Source organism: Rattus norvegicus, chromosome 18 (genome assembly GCF_021556685.1).
Source record: "Rattus norvegicus strain SHRSP/BbbUtx chromosome 18, alternate assembly SHRSP_T2T, whole genome shotgun sequence".
In the NCBI taxonomy this organism is placed as follows: Eukaryota; Metazoa; Chordata; class Mammalia; order Rodentia; family Muridae; genus Rattus; species Rattus norvegicus.
The window spans coordinates 81,857,143-81,881,955 of NC_141551.1; the positions used below are offsets into that span (position 1 = coordinate 81,857,143).

A 24,813-nucleotide genomic window follows, 5' to 3' on the forward strand; every position below is an offset into this window, starting at 1 on the left:
GACACCTGGTGCATAAACCGCACATGTGCAGTACCGCTGTTCACCACTAGAGGGAGCCCTAGCAAGGGGACAAACCTGCACATGCACAGTAAGTCGTTTATATCCAGACAAGGCTGGATGTCGGTGCCATCTTTGTTTCGCCGCGCCGCTCTCTACAAAATGTGGTCTGTTCTTGCAGAATATATTGTTTTTAATTACAGAACTGAAGCAAGAACTAATGATACAAGGGTGAATTATAGAAATATCATGTTAATCAAAGGAATCCAGACAAAGAGATCACAAATATAGGATCCTATTCCTATGAAAGGGTCAAGAGAGATAACTTTTAGGTAAGTAAGACTAGCTATCTGGTTTGGATAGGAGGGAAAGGAGTGGCAAATGCACAGTGCAAAGTTTCACCAAAGGCTACTAGGAATGTTTAAAACCTGAATCGTGGTGATGGTCAAAGATTCCAGGGAAAACTAAACGATATGAAATGGTATTTATTGAAAAGAATTAATTTTATTGCATTGAATTATTTCTCAATGACGATTATATAATCAGGAAAATAGACACAATACATTTTCCAATTATAGAGGAATAACCTCTTAAAATAAACATAATCTTTCTTCCTGGATCAGCAAGAATTTTTTTCCTTCCTCTACAATGATCTTACCACATGACTCTAAAGGAATGATCCAGCAGATGACACTTAATCATCTAAATTAAACAACCTGATAAGATGCATAGTCACACCAGGACATTTTCCTCATGGGACATCAAACCCATTTTTAAATTGCACATTTGTTCTTAGTTTAATGAGTGTTCTAAGGGTTAAGGACCAAAACCCAAGTTAATCTAAACTGTGCACAATGTAGCACAAATGGGAATATATTTATGTAAGCTCTGCATGAATTATTCAGTGTTCAGACACCAATCTGATTCTGCATTAAACTGCATTGATGGAGGCTATGTGATGCTGACACAAGTTAAACATTTGCAGAGTCTGGCCCTTTCTCCCTTCTCCGCCCCAAACGAGTATTAGGGAGATGACCTTCATTATGCACAGTTGTTCTTTCAATTTTCTCCAAAATAGCAGGTACTATACTAACCTGACACCAATATTTTAACGAAAATCATCTGATTGTTATCATGCATATGCAGAAGACAGTTTTTGACTCCATAAGTGTTGCAAACAAGTCAAATCCTCTGCCTTCAAAGACCTTCACTTGTAATTGGAGAGATGTAATGAACTATTATCACAAGACAGACCATTGTATAATGATGAAGCTCACTTAAGAGGCAAGTTGGTGCTTACTGTTAGATCCGAAAATAAAAGGAAGTAATTAAGAGTAAGGATCCTTTATTGTGGTAATACACCATGCCATTTGGCTGTGTATAGGTCTTAACATTTGTAGTGAGCCATGTCTGCTCTTTTTGGGGATGTAGGTTTTAAAATCTGTATTGCTCTTATTTGAGTTCAAATCAATAGAGAAATAATCATGGGGACTAACATCCACTTTCTTATAATCTGAAAATTTGTATTAATTTGCTGTTATCTGTCTTCTCACCCTAACTTTGGTCTTACAAAGAATAACTAATAAAGTAAATATGGGACTGAAAGAAATGTTAACTTAAACATTGATTTTAGCCCTAACCTTAGATTGCTTATTTCCCTCAATAAGAAGTTTTAGTATCTCATTCTGTGTTCATTTCTGGCTCTGAGCACAGTCTACATTTAGCTTTGGAACTTACATACTTGGTGAGATTTTTCAGTTCATATTATATAATTTTCAGGTAGTAAGGCACCTGCATTTTTCTATGCTAGTGTTCTTGATACAACTTATTCTTTTTACAGGATATATTCTGGGATTCAATACCTTGACCTCTTTTTTTCTCTTACATATTCATCATTAATCTGTCCATTTTAATTTTTAAAAAATTAGAAAATTATATTGCAAATGGAGCTAATTTGTAATATTCAATACTAAAGCATAGAATTGGTTAATTGGGTGAACTCTGAATGTGTGATCCAGGTTAGAAATCCTGTGATATCAATGCTGACATAACAAGAAGGAGAACACGAGATTCTGGGACGTATAATTCACGGCATATCAACAAGTATGAACCTAATTTCTTGGAGGGAGTCTACATGGAGGTCAGGGACATGGACTGTGAACCTAGAGACAAACTCAAACCTCCATTGCGCCATTTCTTGATTTTGCCTCAGAAGCTTTAGGACCAGCTCTGAAATCAGGACCCCTGACAAACACCTGAAGGCTTGTGTGCTGCCACATTGTCACCATCAGAAGTCATCAAGAGGAACTTACCCTAGATCAACGGTCATATCTACTAACTCCAAAAGCCTGACATACCACTGTCCTCTTGCTCCACTTATGAGTCCTTGCACAAGAAAATGAATGGCTTCTGTCTAAAGCTTTTCTCTAGAGTGTGGAAAGAAAGAGGTAACTGACAGAGAAAAGCAAGGAAATGCACAGGAGGTAGCCAGCACCTCACTCACACATGGAATAGAATCTAACCTTTGTCCAAGGTTAGGGGTTGCCAACGATTTTCTGATTTTGAGACAAACTACTCAGTTTCACAACTGGAACTGTGGTTTTGTGATTATTATCCCTTACTCAGCCACTAACTCATGCGATGTTCCACTGTTGCAACGATGACAGTTTCTTGGTGAGCTCAATACACTGACAAGTACGATCAATTAGAGTTCTGGAAGTGGAAGCTAGAAATCTCAGTCTGACATTTGCAGCTGGGATCATTGTCCCTGAAAGATCGAGGGGCATGCAGTGACAGCAAAGGGAAAAAGGGATGCAGTAGATGGGATGCCCCAGTCATAGTAGCCTTGCTGGTATCTTGAGAGCAAAAGGAGGTAGCAGGCACAGATGTACCCTGTATACCCTTCACATAGTCACAAAGTTCAGTGTGGTGGCATTTTGTCTCACAAATTTGGAAGAATTTGTGTCCTAACCTATCTGAATACATCTTGGTGTTGATGGCTCCTAATATATTTTTATTCTTAGAATATTCTGAAATGTTATGCATTTGCAAAATCCTTTATGGACCAACTTAATACATATTTATTGAATGCATTTTATATGCAAGACATTCCTAGCATATTATAATGTGAATACATCATACCACTGTCAAGAAACTATTTACATTAAGATGTTCAGAGGAAATGCTGTGAAACTTTTTATATTCTGTATTTCATTAGACCTACCCTTCAAGCCCTGTCCCACTGGGTATAAGGGAACTTACAGAAAAAGCAAAAGTTCCTGATTGGGTATATATTGACAGTTTCCTTTCCATAAATAGTTCTCAGCTAGTTCTAGACCGACAGGAGCCCAGTAGTTTGCTATCCATGAGTCTTTTAGGCATTGTATGTTGTCCTTCTTTCTACAGTGGGTCCAGATGGAAAGGTAAAAGCTTTCATAAATTTTTGGCAGACATGAGAGAGGGAAGGACTCCGTTTTTTTTTTTTCTGGTTTTAAATACTTAACAGACCTGATCTACTAAGAATTTCTTCATCTCTTTCCGACCCATCTGTAGACATCCACTGACAATCACTATTATTAAGCAAATTTCATATTTGTTGACAGGATTGGACATCAGAGATCCCTCCTCTTCTGCTTACCTGTTTTAGGTGATAACACATGATTACATCTCTCATGATATGGGATAACTACCCTTCTCCCTGTGCTATAGCTAAGAAACATGCTAAAATTAGGAGTTACTGATTATAGTAGCTATTCAAGAGCACACATGCCCACTTCACCTTAACCTTTCTGTTTTTGTGGCTGTCTTCTCTTCAGTTCCTTGACACTCCTTGTCAACGTTCCATGACGCAGGCTGCTTGCTCATGATGAGGTAGACTATCTAAATTAGGATTAGTTGCCTGTTGTTTGCTGATGCAATACCTGTCCAACTGTTTCACAAAATAGAATAGAAAGGAACAATGCCAAAAGTATTTTATATACCCAGTAGGACTCCAATGTCAAAACCAAATATTAACATGACAGAATATGACAACTACAGTTTTAAAAAAGAAAAGAAAAAGTGTTACTGATAAGAGTAGAGGTAAAAAACATCAATAAAGTACTTGGAAGCCAAATCAAAGAAAATATTACGGTCATTCTTCACAGTCAAGTAGGTTTCATTTCAAGACTACCACGTGCCAATAGACTTAAAGACAAAAATCGAATGGTACTCTTCATAGATGCGGCAAAGTTCAATATTCTTTCATGATAAAATTATTAAGGGATTAACAATCAAAAGAAAATAATTTAAGTGTGATAAAACTATAGTCAACATTATAGTAAGTTGGAAAAGACTAAAGCTATTTTTTTTACATTACCTAGAATGATTTATTGGTATTAATAGTATTCATTCATTGGGTCTGTTAACTTACTGTTGAGTTATAAGCTAGGCTTTGAATGTTTAGAATTTCCAGGTTGCTTCAAAGACCTCATTTTGTTTTGTTTTTTCTTTTTGATTTTTTATTTACATTTCAAATGGTATCCCGTTTCTCGGTTTCTATTGATATGTTTTATTGGAGTTTGTTGTGCATGTGTGAACTTATATTTATGTTATAAAATTAGACAAGAAGAAAATATAATTTTAAGGAGAGAGAGAGAGAGAGAGAGAGAGAGAGAGAGAGAGAGAGAGAGAAATGGGCTTGGTGAGACATTTATGAGAAGGGAATTCTTACAGGGGAAGAAGTAGATCAGCCTGAGTTATAGAAGTGTGGGAATCAGACATAGTACAGAAAAGAATACATCGTGTGTGTGTGTGTGTGTGTGTGTGTGTGTGTGTGTGTGTGTGTCTGTGCGTGCACTCACACACATGAACCCATACAATATGTGTATATGTATAAATAAATGAAATGATGAAACTCATTCTTTTCAGAGTACCTTAATAAAATAAAACAGGTACATTGGATTGGAAGGGACCAAGACAGTCAAATTAGAAATATGAAAAGACGTCTGAAAATAACTTGCATAAGCAAAGATGAGATATCAGGGAAACAAGAATACACAAGTTATTACATAGCTTTATTGCAAAGATGCACTTATGTTCAAGAGAGCAATAGTGGAAAGATCTATGAACACTATTGGACATATACCTTGATTACACTGGAACCCAGAAAAAGAAATATTTGCCTCAGAAATCATTGCCAGAGCCATGGTATAGATGCTCTGTTTGTTCAATGCTGCAAAGATATGCTTGAGCTATGAACATCCCAAGGCAGTAATGAGTGTGTTGCTATTTGGAAAAGTCCTAGGATGATTTCTTGTGCTGTATTGCAATATTTTAGTTAATATACTGCTAATGTTATATTTTAAGGATCACTGATGGGTCAGTTTAACTGAAACATAGATTGAACATATTCATATTAAAACTTAGTTTAAGCTCAATATTTTGTTGATGTCATCATTATCATTCAATTTGTGCCAGGTACTACAATAGCAAATTAATATTTATTTTTCTAAGAGTGGCACAACTATTTTACAAATGAGAGATTTCTGCTAAATGACAAATCAAGAGAGGATACATAATTATTTTCAAGTTCATATCTTAATAACATATGGGTTTTATTTATCTTTCTTTTGTCACTTTAGGTTATAGAAGTCTAGAGAGAAGCAATAGAGCCCACAGAGTAGAAATGTCATAACAATGGGGCTCTAACTAAGCTTCATTTAGAAGCTGAAGTGCAGTGCATAGGTCATTGTTGTATTTAATAATAATAATAATAATAATAATAATAATAATAATAATGATAATAAAAGGCTGCTCAATCCCATGCTATTACTGGCTACTCTCTGGTCCCAGCAGTCTCGCTGCCTCCATGGCTAGCCCCATGCTGTGACTGTCCATCTCACAGTTAGAGGTAATCTGATAAAATCAAAGTCTAGAGGCTTATCAGTCAGATTTATATTAGTAAATTCTCACCCCACAAAACACCCAAACAAAGAACTCAGAGCCAATTGATACTGATATAATCTGCCCACTTAGATTAGACAAATTGTCCTGTAGTAATCCATCCTGTATATGATATTCATAGCTACCTGTGTCTATTTGAAGCCACAGGGACCCAGGTCTTCCTTCTCCTCCTCCATCTTCCCTCTCCCCTCTCAGTATGTACTCTTTGTCCCATCTCTAAAATTCTCATTCCGCCTTTCCTTTTCACTGTCCAATCGCAGACTCTTGTCTTATCTTATGCCGGCCCTCACCTGCATATAAACAGTAATCTATAAGTCATTGCAAATTTTGAGGAACTGAAAAGTGATGAGTGGCATGAGGTTCAGCACATGTCTAAAGTAGATGCAAACGAGACATCAATTATACTGTGAAGTGATAATTCAAATAAAATCATGATATCCCAGAATAAAACATCGTTTAAATATATAAAACAGGTGACAGAGGAGATTGTCAAAAACCTGGGAGAAAAATGGGACAATGATAAGGTTGAATTTGCATATACAATTCACTGCAATCTGATAGAGCTGAGCCACGAACTGTTATCAACTCTGGAGCTCCAAAGGGAGAGGTAAAGATTGGTCTATAGAATGTTTTTGACCATACCTGGCAGCATTTGAGATGAAATTAGAATATATAAAGTGATGATTGGGTTTAAAAATCAACTGACCATGGCTTAGAATCATTCACAAGGGGAACCTCCACTGTGGGCTGTCTACATTGGTAGAATATGTGGAGGATTGTCTTGATTGCTTTCACTGATGTGGCAAGAGCGACTATAAATGTCAGCAGTGCCTTCTGACATTTGGCTCAGATAAGAAGGCACAGAAGAAGGAAGATTAGTTGCTCTCTGCTCTTTTGGCCTTCCTTCTGCTGCTGACTACACTTAGCTTAATGCTGTTGATGTTTTCAGTGATATTAGAATCAGCTTTTCTGCTTTTTCTTTGTTTTGCGTGGATATGGAACCAGTGGCTCTCAAACAATCCTCAAGGGTTCAGTGCCAGGTTAGAAACACTGACCTATTATTAGCTTCATGATCTAAGCAACTATTAAGTTCTCAGCTTCCCACATGTGGGCAGTCATTACTGGCTCCTCATTACTGTTTTTAGACACCGAGCTTCATGGACTGAGCAACTGTTCCTTTCTGTCTCTCAGGTGTGATAGCACTGTTGCTGGACTATTTCAACTACTTCAACTATTTGAACTATTGTAAAGGCCAACTTAATAAGTCTTTTCTTTAACACATGCTTATTTTACCTGCTTGTTCTGTTACTCTATGAACTCTGTCTCATACATATAAAATCATTCTAAAAAAATCAAGATGGGATGAATGGCAAAATATATTAGTAGGAATGCTGCCTCAAACTAAGCCATCATAGAAGTGTTCCTTTTGTTTGTGGTAATTGAACTTGGCTCCTTCTTAATTTCTGGGAAACCAGAGGTGAGTTATTACAGCCCAAGAACATCTTGATTCCATGTATCCTGAAAGCATTATAAAGTTGTGTTTCTCCTGTCGGAGACAGATCTAATACAGGAGGAAATGTATTGATAACCACTTAGCTAGGTATCTTGTGGGACTCTGACTAGTGTGTTGAATAGGATAGACAAATTACCACTCTGTTGTGCTAAACACAACAGAATTCTGGATCTTCCTTACTAGTTCTATGGGAAACAGGAAGTCCTAAGGGACTTTGTTGACATGAATAAAGCTATGTCAAGGACACATGGGAATGGCAAAGCCTTCCTCTAGTCTGGGTATAATTGTCATTGTACAGAGCATTGCCTGCAGCTTCCTTCTCTCAGATGCTTATATTGTGACTCCACTCCCTAACAGGGACATTCCACCAAGACTAGCTAGCCCCTCTTCCCTGTGCTGTATGTAATAAATGAGCTGAGTTTCCAGCTTTGATAGTTATTGTATACTCTCATCAGAACAAGCATAATCCATTGTTATTTCTTATAAGTCTGTTATTTCTTCATTCCTGGGATATCCCCATGTCGTTTCAAAGACTGAGCCTCTCAGAACATGGCAAATTTATGAATTTCTAAATTGTCCTAACACGGAGACATACAAATTTCTGAATAATTTTGTCTCAGTTAGTTTTCCATTGCAAAAACAGACAAACAGACAAACAACAACAACAAAACCACCAGCAAACAAATAAACAAGCATGACCAAGGGAACTTGCGAAAGGAAATGTTCACTGGGGCTCCAAACTCTAGAGGTTTACAGTCCATGGCCATCATGACATGGAGCCTGGCATCAAACAAGCGGACATGGAGCTAAAGCAGTAGCTGAGAATTTACATCTGATCCCCTGTGATAAGGCAGGAAGAAAGAGAGCTAAGTGAGAATGTAATGGGCTTTTGAAACCTAAAAATCCTTATGATCCTTAATGACACACCTCCTCCAACAAGACCATTCCTCCTAATCTTTCCAAAACTATTGCACCTACTGGTGACCAATCTTTCAAGAGTACTGTCATTGTCATTCCAGCAACAATGAATACTACCTTGATAAATATCTAACTCAAAAGTTATCTAATTTTCCATTCCCTGTAACAAATCCTATGGGTCACGTTTTTGTTGTTGTTGTTTGCTTCTAGAATGGAACTATCAAACTGTCAAACAACTCATGCACCCACAAAAGCAAAGTCTTCTTTCGATTTTGTTTACCTCTGGAAAGAGGATACAAATACATGTAAGAACTACCAGCACCGAAAACTGACTACTCTATGTAGCTGCACTACATCAAAAAAAGCAGGCGCCCCTTAGGGCAAGTCCCTAAGTCCTTTGGCCATCTCTTCCTTAAGCTCTTGGAGTACATAAAATTGCCAAAGGGAGATAACTTAGAGACAGATACACACAGACAGGGTAGAAACAAAGAGGTTGAGTATGTTGCCTAGATTTTAACAATTTGACACAAACCTAGAAAGACTTGGAAAAAGCAAGTTATCAAAGCATGTTTCTCTCAGGTTGGTCTGTAGGCATGGTAGTGGGGCACAGTTTTCTTAATTGCTATTTGATGGAGGACTGTGTACAGTGCCACACCTGGTCCTGGGTTGTATAAAGAATGTAGCTGAGCACATGAGAGAAAGCAAACCAGTAAGCAGTGCTCTTGGTGGTCTCTGTGTCAGTTCCTGCGTTAAGTTCCTCCCTGGGCTTCCCTTGGTGGTGGGTTATGACCCGGGAGATGTAAGATGAAACAAAGTTTCTCCTCCCTTAATTTTGTTTCCATGCCCCTGTATTCACAGCAGTACAAAGTAATCTAGCATAGGAAGGGACTAATTAAAGGTCAAAAGTTTATCTTGGAAATATTCAGAAATGGAAAACAGACATGATCCTCTGAATAATATACAGTCAAGAGAAGGAATGAGAAAGCTGCCACAATTAAAAAGTGCTACAACAAACAATATCACATAATTGAAATAAATAATGTTAGATTTTGTGAATAAAAAATTAAAATTACATGTATGTTTCAGATGATATCTCTCAGTTTAAAGACTGTCTATTGTTTTCCAGAAGTTTGATATGTATAAATAGGTTTTAAAATGAGACATGGCTGGCGACATGAAAGAAATTTTTGTGTTGTTCTGCGTGGAAAGGCAGGTGTGTGTACAGCTCAGCAAAGGTAAGAAAAAACATACTCTTCATTCTTTTCCCTGGGGCAAATACCCACATCGTTTCCTCAGATAGAAATCACATTTTACCACTGAAGTGGTGGATGTCCTTATTTGGGAAAGCTTTCTGGAGACTTAATTTTTCAAAGTAGGTATCTATACTGTATTATGACAATTTCCCAAATAAATGTCACATTTTGAGCTTTTGCAGCCAACATTCTTATTTCTCTCCATCCTTCCACTATCAGGGTATTTCATCTTGGTAAATTCCTCATTCCGGTGGATGGAGTGATAAATGTCAGCTTCTTAACTGTATTAAATGGGATCCAGCAATTTCTGTGTTGTACTGCAGATGATCACTGCAGTCGTTAACTTTGGCTCATCAAAAGAAGACTGGGTAATTTGAATGGCAGCTGGGTGTTTTACAAAAAGCAGATAAATTCAAGTGTCTTTTCTTAGGCTTTGTTTCCCTTGACAGATATGCATTCTCTGGCACTGGGGTCTACTCTTGGTAATTACTCTCCTCCCAGGAAATGTACTTCTCCCCAGCACTGAGCTGACCTTACCTCCCTCCAGGGGTCTGCCTCTGCTTTTTTTTCACTGTTCTCCCTCTTCCCAGGTCCTTTTTGAGGTTCAGGCAGACTTCACATGATTTTTTTTATCCCCTCTCACGATTACTTACTTTACTATGTCAGCCATTAAATTTCCATCATTGTGGTTTGAGCATCCCCATTTTATGGAACAGAAATTTTGCTGCTGTGTCCATGTAACAATGTATGTATGTAAAATTCAAATGTATCCAGAAGCAGCTTAAGATGTTAAAACAGCTATGGAGTGAAACAATGTAACAGTGGTAGGAAATTTGCTAACATTCATGAGGTCTTGTGGATTTTTTAAGCTCCTTTTTAAAAGAAAAAAATACTTTTATCAAATAAACATAGTTATAAATTATATTTAATTTGATCAAAAGTATGAAGCACATTGTCTTCCAGATGATTGTAGAATTATTGTAATTTCTTGCAAACGAATACATTTTAAGAGAATTTCAAGTGTTTTATAATTAGTGACTGTTTGCCACTTCTAGACTTCTTTAGGGAAGAAGCATTTCAAGCACCAAGACTTTCATGTAATTAATGTCACATCAGTGTAAATCAGCTGAGGAGAAGCAGCATTTGCAACAGTCCCACTATGAAAGCACAGAAGCCAAAAGTTACCTGTCTTCACAGATACTGACAACTTCACATTTCATTAATCGAGTTCAAAATCAAATCTTGTAAACCATTGGAAGTATTCAGAAATACACAAAACCCAAATAGGTTGTACCTTCATTTTGTCTCTGTAATTCCAAAGGCAGCTTGCGTGGCAGCCCTGGAAAACTCTGCCTTAGCTTGGTGTATAACTCAATGGTAGGATGTATGTTTTGCAAAACTGATAGATACCTGGGCCCAATAACCACCACTGAGAAAATAAATCCCCCAACAAAATCCCAGACTATGCTCCCTTGACATGAAGACTTGGTTGTGACTCCTCTCTGACTCCTAGACCATGAGGGAGCCTGCTTTGGATCAGGTTCTAGAAGACCTTCACAGGACGAAGGAGCCAGCTCATCTAGAAACAAATGGGTAACAACTAAAATAATGAGTGAATGCCTGACTATTACAGGCTCTTCTGTTTTGATCTGATGAATTTGAAGTTTCAGGTCTCACATAATCAGCAAACAAATTAATTTTCACGCTGGACGATTCTTTTGAAGTTTCAGAAGTCTCATCACAGCTCATGGACTATTTGCATGCTTGTTTCCACGTCTGTAACACGTAATCACAAACACAAAATTCACAATCGATACCAAGTGATGATCATAAAATACCCCTTAGGAATCAAATAAGTATTTTGCTATTTGTTTGTTTGTTTTTGTTTGACCAGCCAGAAGAACTAAAACAGTGTTTCAATCAGATTTTCTTATGTGAAAGGCAGGACAGCGACATCCACTTGAATTTTCAATCCTTGACCTGTTGACAAGTGATTTTTACAAATAATGAGCTATGCTTAATCCTGAACCTTCAAGAAGACAGAACATCTTGAGCCCCTGCCCTCTGATCAGAAAGCCTGCTTGTCTCTGGGCCCAAAAATGTGCTGTGAGAACAAAGGCTTTTCGACTTGCCTCTGAAGAACCAAGCTGACAGGTGAAAGTTTTTTTGCTCCTCTCAAAATTCTCAAAATGCAACTTAGTAGAGTTTAGCTACTGGCTCCCCATGCGTCCACCTCTGAACGAAGGAAGATATTCCTGTCCAGTGTATGTCAGCGAAGCTGTTGGCAGTGGTAGATGGATGTTACAGGATGCGTGGAGAAAGCCTTTGTGAAGTCAAGCAAAGTTCAGTTATTCATGAAAAAATGAGTGCATGCTTTCAAAACACACACACTGAAAATTGACAGTGAAAAATCAGAATTAGTGTGTGTGTGTGTGTGTGTGTGTGTGTGTGTGTGTGTGTGTGTTCACATTGGGAAGAACAGAGATTCAATGACATTTCCAGGCCAACTCCAATTTCTAGATCCTGAAGCAAAGTTATGGTTAAATACTGGGACGCAGTTATGCATATTTAAGCAATCCCAAGTCAAAGTGGGACCCCCCATGCTGTGAGCCTCTGCCCAGACTTAGGGGAAGGAGCTGAAGATTGATGACTCTGTCCTTTTAACTCTAACTATGGATGCTGAAGCTGATGGTTTCTAAAAGTCTAAATGCTTTCTTGCTTATTTTGTTGCTGAAAACTATTGGCTTCTTTATTATTTTATTACTCTCTGCTTTATTAGACTTTATAACTCCCTATGCTTTATATAATGCTAGAGACTTGCTTCTTACTCTTTCTTATTGTTCTGTGCTTAAATAAATGCTAACACTTGATCCTTTATTAACTACTACTTTTCTGTGCTTCAATAAAACTTAACTCATTATAAATTCTTCATTAATGCTGTGCTTCAATAAGCACTAAAACTTAACTATTAACTTTTCCTTAATATTCTGTGCTTCAACAAGTGCTAAAACAACTCCTTTTCTCTGTTATTTTCTTTATAATTCTCTGCCTGCAGCACTGAAAAACTTAACTCTTACTTTCTTTATATTTCTCTGTTTGATAATTCTCTCTCTTAGCCCTAAATTACCTATTTAAATTTCTAAGTTACTATGGGGCCAGAAGCTCCAGGTCTTTGGTGATTAATACTCAATTATTTAACAGCAGGGGATTAAGTAAAGCAGTTCTTGGTTCCTCCACCAGCAGTTCCTCTTGGCTCTGAAGCTGGGGGATAGTTTAATCCCTTGTCAGCTGTAGGAAGTCACTGACAGAACGAAGCATTTTTACACAGGCAAATATGAATAGAAACATATAAACATTCACACATACATAATTCAATGATGCCCTAGCTACATTCTGTAGAAACACACAGGGTAGGTATAGAGTGAGGCAGTAGGATCAGAGATAAATCTCCATGGGAAATGAAATATTTTAGATAATTATGAATGCCAGATGTGCTGAAATGGAAAAAAAAATAGGTGAAAAGGCAGAGCAAAGAAGATGATGAGGGAGGGATAGGGGGAGAAAGATATAAAATTAAAGGCCATTTGTGGGGAAGTATGAAAATCAAATAAAGTAGAAGTTTCATAAAATGTATATGTATAAGAAGGGGATCTAAATGAAATAGCCAAATAATGGGAGGGAGGGAAGGAGGGAGGGAGGGAGGGAGGGAGGGAGGGGAGGGAGAGAGAGAGAGAGAGAGAGAGAGAGAGAGAGAGAGAGAGAGAGACTATCTCCTGTCACTGATGAAGTGTCCAGTACTGAAATGGGTTACATACATTTGAGTTGTTGGCCAAGAAGGTAACCTGGTAATCCTCAAACAACACAGGAAGTTGCCAAGAGTAAAGATTCCTCTCCACAAACTAACGGCACATGCCCATTGATGAAGACAACACCCACACAACTTATTGAACATGGGAAAGCTTCAATAGTGGCTACAGAGTCTTCACTCATATGTTCCAGACTATTTGAAACAAGAAGGTACTTTCCTCGCTATCGAAAGAGAAATATAAACACAAACTCAGCCACAAAACCTTTGATCTATAATGCTGTGCTGTGGGCAAGGTGTGCTAGTGAAATGGTGGCACAAAGGTTCTGGTAATAACCAACCGTTTTCTGCTTTGATGTAAAGACAACTCCATGAGATGATTCCCATACAGGAAACTGCTCGGGTGACCTAAAACCATAGTCCAGGGACCTATGGTAAAACTACTGTCTGGGGGCTGGGGATTTAGCTCAGTGGTAGAGCGCTTACCTAGGAAGCGCAAGGCCCTGGGTTCGGTCCCCAGCTCCGAAAAAAAAGAACCAAAAAAAAAACAAAAACAAAAACAAAAACAAAACAAAAAAAAAAAAAAAACTACGGTCTGTTTGCTGTTATTGTTAAATTCCCAGTGGCCAGATCCTTAAGGAAACTGAGACCTTCTGCACTTCTCCAACCCCCAACCAGAAGCCTCCAACTTAAAGGCTGCACCTAAGAAACTTCATCGAACAAAAATATATAGCAGAGGGGATGAGGAACTGGGGATAGCCACCGGAGCATCCCAGACACTAGGGAAACATGTTGCTCTCAGGACCCAGCGGGGATGACTTTAGCCGAAATGAGCAGAGAAAGGGGAGATAGAACCTGTTGTGACCACCTCCAGTAGATAGGCATGGCCCTTGGTAAAGAGATGGGGCCACCCACCCATCTCAAAGTTTTTAACCCAGAAATATTCCTGTCCAAAGGAAGAACGGGAACAAAAAATGGAACAGAGACTGAAGGAAGGGTCAATCAGGGACTGCCCTATCAGGGCACCATTATGTCTGCAGACACCAAACCCAACACTATTGCCATTGTCAAGAGGTGCTTGCTGAGAGGAATCTAGTATGGAGGTTCCTGAGGAAGTCCAGCCAGCAAATGACCAATGATCAGATATGGATGCTTGGAGCTAACCATCAGACTGAGCTCAAGAAACATGGCGGGACCTGGCAGAAGGACTGGAGGAGAAGAGGGGGATTGCGACCCCATTGGAAAAATAACATAGGCTGTCCTGACTACCCAGCTTTCCTACAGTCTATACCACTGACCAAGGAGTGTACTTGGAGCGATCCATGGCTCCAGATACATATGTAGCAGAGGATGGCGTTGCCTAACAGCAATGGGAGGGGAGGCCTTTAGTCCGGGGGAGACTTGATGACCCAGTGTAGGGGGACGCTGGAGTGGTGGGGCGCCAGAGTGTGGGTGGGTGTGTGAACACTCTCGTACAGGCAAAGGGAAGGGGCAAGGGCTGAGTGGGATGGGGGGGTTGGTGGAGGGGGTAACGGGGAAGTGGGGTACCACTTGAGATATAAACGAGTGGAATGATTAATAAAAAATAAAAATAAAAAGAGAAAAAAACTTCACAGTTTTTAAGAACTCTTTAAAAATAGCTTCCTGTCTTGACTATTTTCCCCTTTTGCAGGTGGGAAGAGGTTGTTACTGAAGCCTTAAATGTCTCTCATTCTCAGCTGTGTCTGTAGTCATCAATAGACCTTCAAAAGGTGCTTCCTTGGTCATGACAGCTGAGAGTAGGAAGGATTGCGGACTTCTACATGGTTTCCAGTGGTGACAATGTGGGGCCACATTGATGTCATGCCCTGTTTTCTAACCGGACACAAAAATGGAAAGAATCTGGATAAGGGAGGGTATAGGGAGGAACCTAGAAAAGAAGAGGAAGAGAAATCATTATCAGGATATTCTGTGTGACAAAAAAATAATAATATTTTTTAATAAAAGGGGAAAAATTATCTTTGTCCCTTTCAAGGTGGTTACAGGGCTCTCACAGGAAGTGGGCCTGGGAATTTCCTTTGTGGCACAGCGGCCTAGGTGGCATATGCCATTTGCAAAAGACACTGCTAAAGTATACTATATTTTAGAAATCTTTTTCCTGTTGGCAAGTCTAAAATAGACACATGGGAAATAGCAGATGAATCACAGGGCACTTGGAAGTTAGTCACAGCATAAATGTACTGAGAACTTAGAGAAGGTCTTTACATCTATCGGCAAGTTTAACAGCCCTGCCATGGCTGGCCCAAAGTAGAAATACAAAGAAAATAAAGTAAACCTGAGTTTGCTTGGCAGAACCTCTTCACCGCTGCTGGGATCGATTTTCAATTCCTCAGAGGTTTGAAAGGGAATTGAGTGGAGTAGACAATAAAACTTTAGACTGGAAGAATGTTGATGCTTTAGTCAAGAAAGTTGGCTGTTAGAATAAGGGATGGTTATACAGAAAATGTAGTAAATATGGAAAACAAAATCTAATTTAAAACCTTTCTTAGTAACAAATATTCCTTAGACTTTTCCACGGACTATTTTGCACCCGGGTTTGTCCAGGGTCTCTTTCTTTTTCTTATGCACACTGCACTTTACATAGGCAGGGATAGCAGGGTCCTCTTTCGGAACACGAGTTTCCTGTAAACCTCAGGTTCGTGGCCACAGATACTTGGAGTGTACCTGTCCTTCCTGCCTAAAATGGGGCACCTTGTTATTGTTCAAAGTCTTCTCAGCTTCCTTGTGTTCTCATTAGAAGCCTGGCAGCCCTGCTCCACATCGCCCGGCATTCTTGTGGCTCTTTGTCCTTTTTTCATCTCTTTCTTTCTCAGCAGCGCCCAGAACACTTTGAAATAACCATATTTCTCTCTGCTTTTCTTTCCGATTCCTCCCAGGGAGTGAAAGCACCATGAGAGCAAGAACCTTCCTCTCCTGTCCATTGCTAGGTGATTTCAGCGCCTGTCAGTGGCAGACATATAAATATAAGTTGAATGAAGTCTTCCCTTATTAGATAACAGCTTCCCTCCAGGGGAAAATAACACATAAGTTGGTCTCTCACGCGCACACTGTTATTGTGTTGACAGGCAAAGTCTCCCTGTCACGTAGCTGTTCACTCAAATGTGACAGGAAGCACACTGCTGTCGCTTTACATTCACACCAACCTGCACCAGAGAAGCCACCAGCTGCTGGGGTGTCTGGGCTGTGACTGCTGAGAGTGGAGCCCCGAGGCTCAGAGCCTCTCACTTGTTTTCCTCAGGTTGGCTGCTTAGCAGTCTCCGAATTCATCCCAAGTGACTATTCCAGCTCATTTGTTGAGGACCAACTTTGCGCAATTCAGGTGTGTAGGGGAACCAATTTACATTTGTTCTATGGCATAACCATCCAATTTCAAGATGAGTCTACCATATGTAGACTTACCTCAAAATATTTTTATCTCCAAGTAAATAATAATGTTGACATTAAAATATTGCACATTTGGTTTTTCTGGAACTGCTAAGCTCAAAATCCTTGTGAATGAGGGGAGTCCCCATTCTCCTACTCTGTCTCTCTGCTACTCTGGCTTTCCTGTAATTTTAATTGGAGTTTGTTGACCTTCTGTTTGTTTGTGTATTTGGGTTTTGTTGTTTTTGTTTTTGTTTTAATTAGGTACTCAATGTGATCATAATTTATTGCCCTAAGTGGGATAAACATTTAAGACATTCTTTTGCTCCTCTAAACCTTTCACAAAACTGAACTGCGAAAGTCCAATCTAAATAGGAAGAGATACAAAAGAATAAATTTTCGTCGTGATTAAAAAATATGTGTTTTTATTTCTAACTATGACCATGCTAAGGAGCATTTTCTACTTTATGTATGAAAAGCCAAGAAGCAGGATCCTACTGTGTAATGGAATCTCATCTAAATTTTGTTGATCACACATAGACGCTCCAACTAAATATCAGGCTAGGCTTGTTTTTTATTGCTCTTGATGGGAATGAGAATTCAGGGCAACTCCAGAGTCGATTTTTTTTTTTCTGGAAACAGGGAGATTATTAAAGTGAAGTTCATTTTCCATAGGAATATCATCCATGTTTGTAAATACTTAGGAAATGTTTATCCAACTAGAAAAACGGCTCAGATTACACCAGAATATAAAACCCGCTCCGTCTTTTAGTGACAACAGTAGCAACACTAACCCATGCTGTCCAAAAGAACAGGAACACTAAGCTAATGAATATCACCACTCTGTGATTGTGGCATTCATCCCACTATCTTGTTATCTGCTGAGCAATCATTCTGCTGCGATATATAGTCTGTTTCCAGACAAAAGGGCCAAAATAACTTCCTGTAAGTAACACAGAGTTGCTTCATTTAGGACCTGTATACTTAGTATCTGAATTTCTGTTATGTTAAGATGGTGTTCAATCTTATAATAGAAAACACTAAATTTTAGTTTTAGAGTATATCTAAGAATTAATAGAAAATTATATTATATATTATATATTATTGACATGGATAATTAATTTGAACATTCCAAAATGGATAAGACAATCTTTTATAGACTATGGGCATTGGATTTAAATATGAATCGATGTTTTGGATTTAGGTAATTATTATCATCATTCATACTTCCACTTTAAGATGATTTGCAGATGTATGGATGCTATACATTTTTACATCTCCTGTTCTAACTTCTCATATAAATATAAAAAAGTACGAGATATTGCTAAGACTTTATTTTGTGTTGTAACAAGGTTGAGTATGATTTAAGTGCCTGATACTTCTATACAAGGTGTCACTGTGTAAGTCAAGTTAGAAAATTACCCTTCCACAGTGTCAGGAGTCCAGTTGTACATCACAATGCTTGACCTAACTGTCCTTTCTTTTTGAATAATTTCATTTTATTCCTTTCTTCTAACTTGCCTTGAAATAATTAAGTTGGTGCCTGGAGATACCCTTACAGTGGTTAACCACACTGGTCACTCCTCTAGAGAACCCAAGTTCAATTACACACACCTACATTGTGCCTCAAAACCATCTGGAAGTCCAGTCCCAATGGATCTGGCACCATCTTCTGGCTTTTGAAGAGCACCATAAATAGAAGTGGTGCGTAGATATGCATGCAGGCAAAACATCTAATGTACTTCTTTTTAATTAAAAACCAATTAAATTAATAACTCCTTGAATTATCTGCCTTATACATTATTTTATAAAATTAATATAATGTCAGTTGTCCCTTGAAAATTAGAGGATAGATCATTGTGGAAAAGACAGCCACCATGAGATGAATATATCCCAACAGAGTTTCTACATAGTGTTGCTCATTTCCAAATATACTTTCACTTTTATCACCCACAGTATAGAAAGTGAATGGGAAAATGCAATGATTAGAGATGTGGCTCATGGTGAATGTGCCATCTAAAATAATGAGAACATTTTAGGCAGTAAAAAAATGTTGAGTAAATACACATATTGTTTTTGAGAAAAAAGTAAACAAATTGGATTCAGGAGTTGATGTTGGTTTTATTTTGAGGCTGGGATGAATGCCACTAGAGACCAACACTCAAATTACTGACTTGGCTCATTTTACTTCACATGGGTTCAATTAACTCATTTGGCAGTTGTGTGTGTGGAAGCTCTCTTGAGAACAATGGAAAGTCGGGAGAGGTTTCATAGATAAGTGAGAGACAATGAAAGCCCTCAAAACCCATCAGACACTATAAACCACAGAAGACTCACAGGAAAGGGAAGCAGAAATCTTGTCAATATGATCAAACAGAAAACAGTTCATCTATACTATGGTGGCTGTATTTTCCTTACTATTTAGTTGAATTATGTAAACCATTCCCACAACACCCCCTTCATTTTGGCTCCATTTCTGTAGTCTAAACTGTTCCAGAACTCATAATTCCCCTCCTCTGTCTCTTGAATGCAAGAATGACAGGCACGTACCACCAATGTAATCAATGTAAAAGCCACACCTCTCATCTGAAAGGAAAAGAAACAGTTTATTCTAGAACCATTTTGAGTGACCATGGCCCAGAAACACAGATCTAAGATTCTCCAAATTCTATGTTACTATGGAAGCAATTTCAATATCATGAGGTTTTATAGTTTTACTTAACAAAGAAATTCATGGATGAAGGCAAGTTTAAAAGACATTGGTGGGTCATCAGAGAGGAGGTCACAGTGAGATAAAGCTTTCCTATAGGGCTCAGATGTTTTTTGACGAAATGGCTATATTTTTGAGTTGTTGGAATCAAATGGGTCTGTTAAGCTAATAGAGTTTAAGATTTTATCTATTAGTCACAGGATGTTAGTTCAAACACAAGGTGCACAGGATTGGCTGTTTGTGGAATGATGCTAGCTCAGAACAAGTTAATTAGCCTCTGAACCCATAGCATTCCCATCTCTCCACAGTGCTGAAGCTTTAATCAGTCAATCTGTCTCTGCAGACACAGCTTCTTTCCAGGAATTCTCATTAAAAACCCAGCTCCACAAAGAAACATTTGGACCAGAAGAAATGCTGAGGAAGCAGGGAGACTCTGGGTCACTTCTTGTCACTCTGTAAGTCGGTGTTTTAAACTGTATGAAAACGTTTTAAAAAATCTTATTAGAGAAGGAGTAAAGTGTATTACTTTGTAGAAATATCTTATGGCCACAGGAGGACACTGTGGTTGCAGTTATGAATTTCTGATCACAGGCTTCCATAGAAAGTAGTGTAAATTTTAATTTTATAAATCTAATTACTAAAGTTGACATTTTGCTATATTGGCCCTCTCTGGACACTTCCATTATTTATTTATGACCCTGTACATCAGAACTTAGGTTATATCTATCTGAACACATATCAAACCCTTTGCGTGTCCTGTAGCTGAGGTTTTCTTCCTCCAGCCCAAGTTAGAGCACACTGAAAGCCCCCCAGAGCCACTACAAAATGAAGTGTATACTCTAATGAATGAATACAGAGCTAAAGGGCAGCAATTTTCAAAATAATATGTTTAGGTTAGGCTTTTATCAATTATTGACATCATATCAGGGTGCTTACTTTATTACATGTGTCATATAGGTTCTCTTATATCATACATACAAAATAAAGGTATTAACTCCTGCTCTTGCCTTCTGATTCCCACTTTCTCCGCATTCTACCCCCATCCTCTCTTCATGTGCTCATGGCTGGCCTCTACTTCTCTACTTCTCTTCTCTTCTCTTCTCTTCTCTTCTCTTCTTTTCTCTTCTCTTCTCTTCTCTTCTCTTCTCTTCTCTCCTCTCCTCTCCTCTCCTCTCCTCTCCTCTCCTCTCCTCTCCTCTCCTCTTCTCTTCTCTTCTCTCTCTCTCTGCCTCTTATGCCCTCTTGAATTCCCTTCCCATGCCCTGAATAAACTCTACTCTATACAAAAAAAGAATAAATGTTTTTAGTTGAATCAAATTATATCATTCATCATAATAGAATGAGTATAGTAGGCAAGAGGAAACTAAAAATGTTAAATACACTCAGACATGTTTTTGTTGATTCAAAGGACTGGATCATGTTTGTTTTCTTTATTTTTCTCTAAGGCAACTTCATGAATAGCGCCATTACAACTCGCATATCCCAGAGTCAGTGTTTTTGCTGCACACTTTTTATCCCAGCACTAAGAAGGGCAATGAGTTTGAGGTCATCCTCAACTACACAGTTGGTTTGAGGGTAACCTGGGCTATATAACACTATGTCTCATAAAATAAGATAAATCAACAACAACCACACACTACCAGTAAATATACAAACAAACCCAAAGAATTTGAATTACTTTATAGAAAAGCTTATAGTTATATAGTATCTAATATGTATATTTCCCAAAATTAAGAGTATTATTATGACTTATTTTTCACACAAATGTATCTTTATTATTTAAATTTGAAGTTTCCTTGAAATTTTTTACTTTAGTCCCATCGAGCTTCACAAATGGAACTGTTCAGTAAGTCTTTATATTTAATATTTATGATTATTTTATTTTTTGATATTATAATACAATTACATAATCTCCCCCTTCCAATTTCTCTCTTCAGATCTTCCCATATCCCTTTACATGCTTTCTTTCAAATTCATGGTCTCCTTTTTTATTGTTGTTTCATGCATACATGTAAACACATAAATATGCATTCATTCCTAACTACATAAGTACAACCTACATTGTCTCTATAATGTTACTTCTTTCATGTGTATTTTCAGGACTGACCATTTGGTATTGGAGAACTAATTGATGTGCTCTTCCCTGGGGAAGACTATTTATCCCACTGTTAGCATTCCTTATTTGCCTGGAGTTCTGTGTAAAGTTGTCGGATCATGGGCTTTCCCTGTACACTTTAATATACACATTGCTGTCCTTGTTCAGCTAATGTTTAGGCTGTCGGTTGTATTGGTGAGAGTTTCTAGGTGGAGCTTGCGACACCTCGAGAAGATAGAATTTCACAGACGCTTCCCTGAATGCCTAGCTCTTCCAATCTTTTGACTCCTCTTTGTCAATGCTCTCCAGTCTTTACGATGTGGGGGTTGTACTATAGATGTGTCCATTGGTGCTGAGCACCACGTCGTCTTTTGGTTAGTTGTGGTTTTATATTATTGTCCCTCCTTGTTGCAAATTTTGCTGAGGGCTCCACTTGTCTGTAAAAATAAGGATGAATATTTAGAATATATTAAGAATCATGCTGTCTTGGTGAAGTGCTGGTTTTAGGTTCTCTCCCAAGATGCACAACTTCAGTGGGATCCTGTGGGAAATTAATGAGCAGCTTTTGATGGGTCCTCTAGATTGATGCTCAGAGAGACTGCAGTAATTCCCAATCCCACCACAGAGAGTGAGGGTTCTCTTCACCCTCATCCCCATCTGCGTTGGTTGCCATTTGTTCTGCTGATCTTCACCATTTGCCATGGTAAGTGAGAAAAGGCAAAGTCTCAAAGTTGTATTTGTTACTTACAAAAAAACTGTTTAAAGGTACCTCTTAGGCCTTTTGTCTTCTTTTGAGTGCTTTCTATTCAAGCCTCAAACATATTTTTTTAAAAATAGATTAGTTGTTTATTTGACTCCTGTTTTCTGGTTGCTTTATATATTCTACCTATTAATTGGACGGTAGGTGCTGTAGCTAGCAAATGTGTTCTCTAAGTCTGTTGACTTTGTATTACCAGTTTGTCTGCTCCTTTAGCTGTGCAAGGAACTTTTTAATTTTAGGAAGTCACACTTGTCAATTGGTTGCCCTAATTCCTGGGCAAACAGAGTCCTACCCACTATGTTGTTTCCTATGACATAAGTTTGGAGTATTGACTATGTCTCCTTCTAGCCCTTTTGCTGTTTCAGGTTTCACACTTAGGGTCACTGATCCATTTTGAGTTAGGGTTGTTTTTTTGGTTTTGTTTTGTTTTGTTTTGTTTTGTGCACAGTGTTAGACATGGGTCTGTGGGTCTGATTCCACTCTTCTAAATGTGGACAGGAATTGTCCATTTTTGAAGGATTTATTGAGGAATTTTTTTCTCTTTAGCAGTTTTTTTTCAATTTTGACAAATATAAAATGGTTGCAGTTAAATGAAAAGATATAGGTGTCTTCAGCTTTACTCCATTGCTTAAAGTATCTACTTTTGTGCCAGTACCATAGTTTGTTTTTACTACTACAATTTTTAATATTTCTCGAAACATATTGTGATAATCCATCAACATTTTTATTTTTGTTCGTAATTGTTTTGGCCACTTGGGGTCTTTTATGGTTTCATGTGAATTTTAGGATAGTTGCTTCTTTCTCTTTTTGTGACAAATGATAAGAGGATACAGACTGGGATTACATTGAATCTGTAAATCGATTTTGTTAAAATGGTCATTTTCACAATATTTATTCCACCAGTCCATGAGTATAGAATATATTTCTATTTTATGGTATCTTCTTTATCTCCCTCTTTACAGGTTTTTTTGAAGACGTCCTTTACTTCCTTGGTTATTTCTATTTCTATATTGTTTACTTTCCTGAGAGCTATTGTGAATGGAAGTTTGCACATGATCTATTTCTCTGTATGAATGTTGTTAGTGAGTAGGAAGCATATTGACTTATGCAAGTTGATTCTATGTCCTGACGCATTTGTATAGTCTAGAGTTTTCATGGTAGAATTTTGGAGATCATTAATGAATATTACTATGTCAGTTGCAAATGGGGCTAGTTTCTCCTTTTGCTATGTGTATGTCTTTAATTTTCTTCTCTTGCCTTATTGTTCCAGCTAGTACTTTGAGCACAGTATTAAAAAGGAGTGGGGATAGTAGAGAGTCCTGTATTTCTTCTACTATCAAAATTGCTAATCATGTTCCTCCATTTAAATTGATGTTGGTCTGGGTTTCTCATATATAGTTTTTGTTATTGAGGAAATTAAACACAAAATTCACAGAAAAGCAAATGACAGGAAAATCATATAAATATGAATATGACCAAGATTAAAAAACTCAACAACCAAAGGTATGAGTCTTGTCACACGATTTATGTTTCATAAAGTTTGAGTAAGACCCAAAACTGAGGTGATTTCCTCAGGAGGAGAGGAACATCACAAGAAGAGCAATGGGAAGGCTGAAGTCTCAGTCATGAAAAGGACAGGGCTGTTGAGTACGGAACTCCTAAGTAGTGTATTGTTACTCAGATACAGATAACTCAGTAAACCACATTTCCATTTAACAATTGAGGAAATTGAATAAGAGCAGCATTGGGTGAACTCATCAAAATCATATTGTATTCCCCTGTATATTCATTTAATATTGCATATTTTCCCTTGCATATTTTCATTGTATGTGATTGTTTGATACTGCTTCACCTAATAACAGAGATACAGTACACATTAAATACATTCCTCTCATACTATGCTGCCTCCTTTTAATCCCTTCTTTCATTGATTCACCTTCGTACTATGAGTTTCTCTTTACGATCGCTTCATATATACACGCACCATTTTATGTATCTGTAAAAATGATCAAAGAGCCACAAATGAAAGTAAATTTATGATATTTGTCTTTCTAGAACTGACGTGATTTCATCCTTGCCTAGCATCCCACACCTGTGAAAATGTACAACCAGAATTTCTTCAAGTTCTTAAGACCTGTACTGTACACTTTTTTATGATCAATTTTAATATGTGTTCATATTTATATGTTTTTATTTATTTAATTTTATTTTTCTTGGATATTTTATGTATTTACACTTTCAAATATTATCTCCTTCCCTCCCCTTGCTTATATGAGGATGCTCCCACTCCCATCCACCTGCTCCTACCTCTCAATGCCATGGCATTCCCTGTACTGAACATTCTTAAAAAGAAAAAAAGATAAATAAGCAGAAAACTATCTGTTGGACAAGAGAAAGAGAATGGTGTCTGAGTGGTC

The 24,813-nt window shown here is 37.9% G+C and overlaps 1 long non-coding RNA gene across 1 annotated transcript; it reads left to right on the top strand.

Moving 5' to 3' along the window:
• Positions 1-24,756, top strand: LOC120098158 (uncharacterized). Its single transcript, XR_015642729.1, has 6 exons — positions 1-88; positions 201-329; positions 9,498-9,606; positions 16,707-16,787; positions 19,885-19,996; positions 24,452-24,756. It is a non-coding gene; the product is annotated as an uncharacterized LOC120098158 (long non-coding RNA).
• Positions 24,757-24,813: the final 57 nt, after the last annotated feature.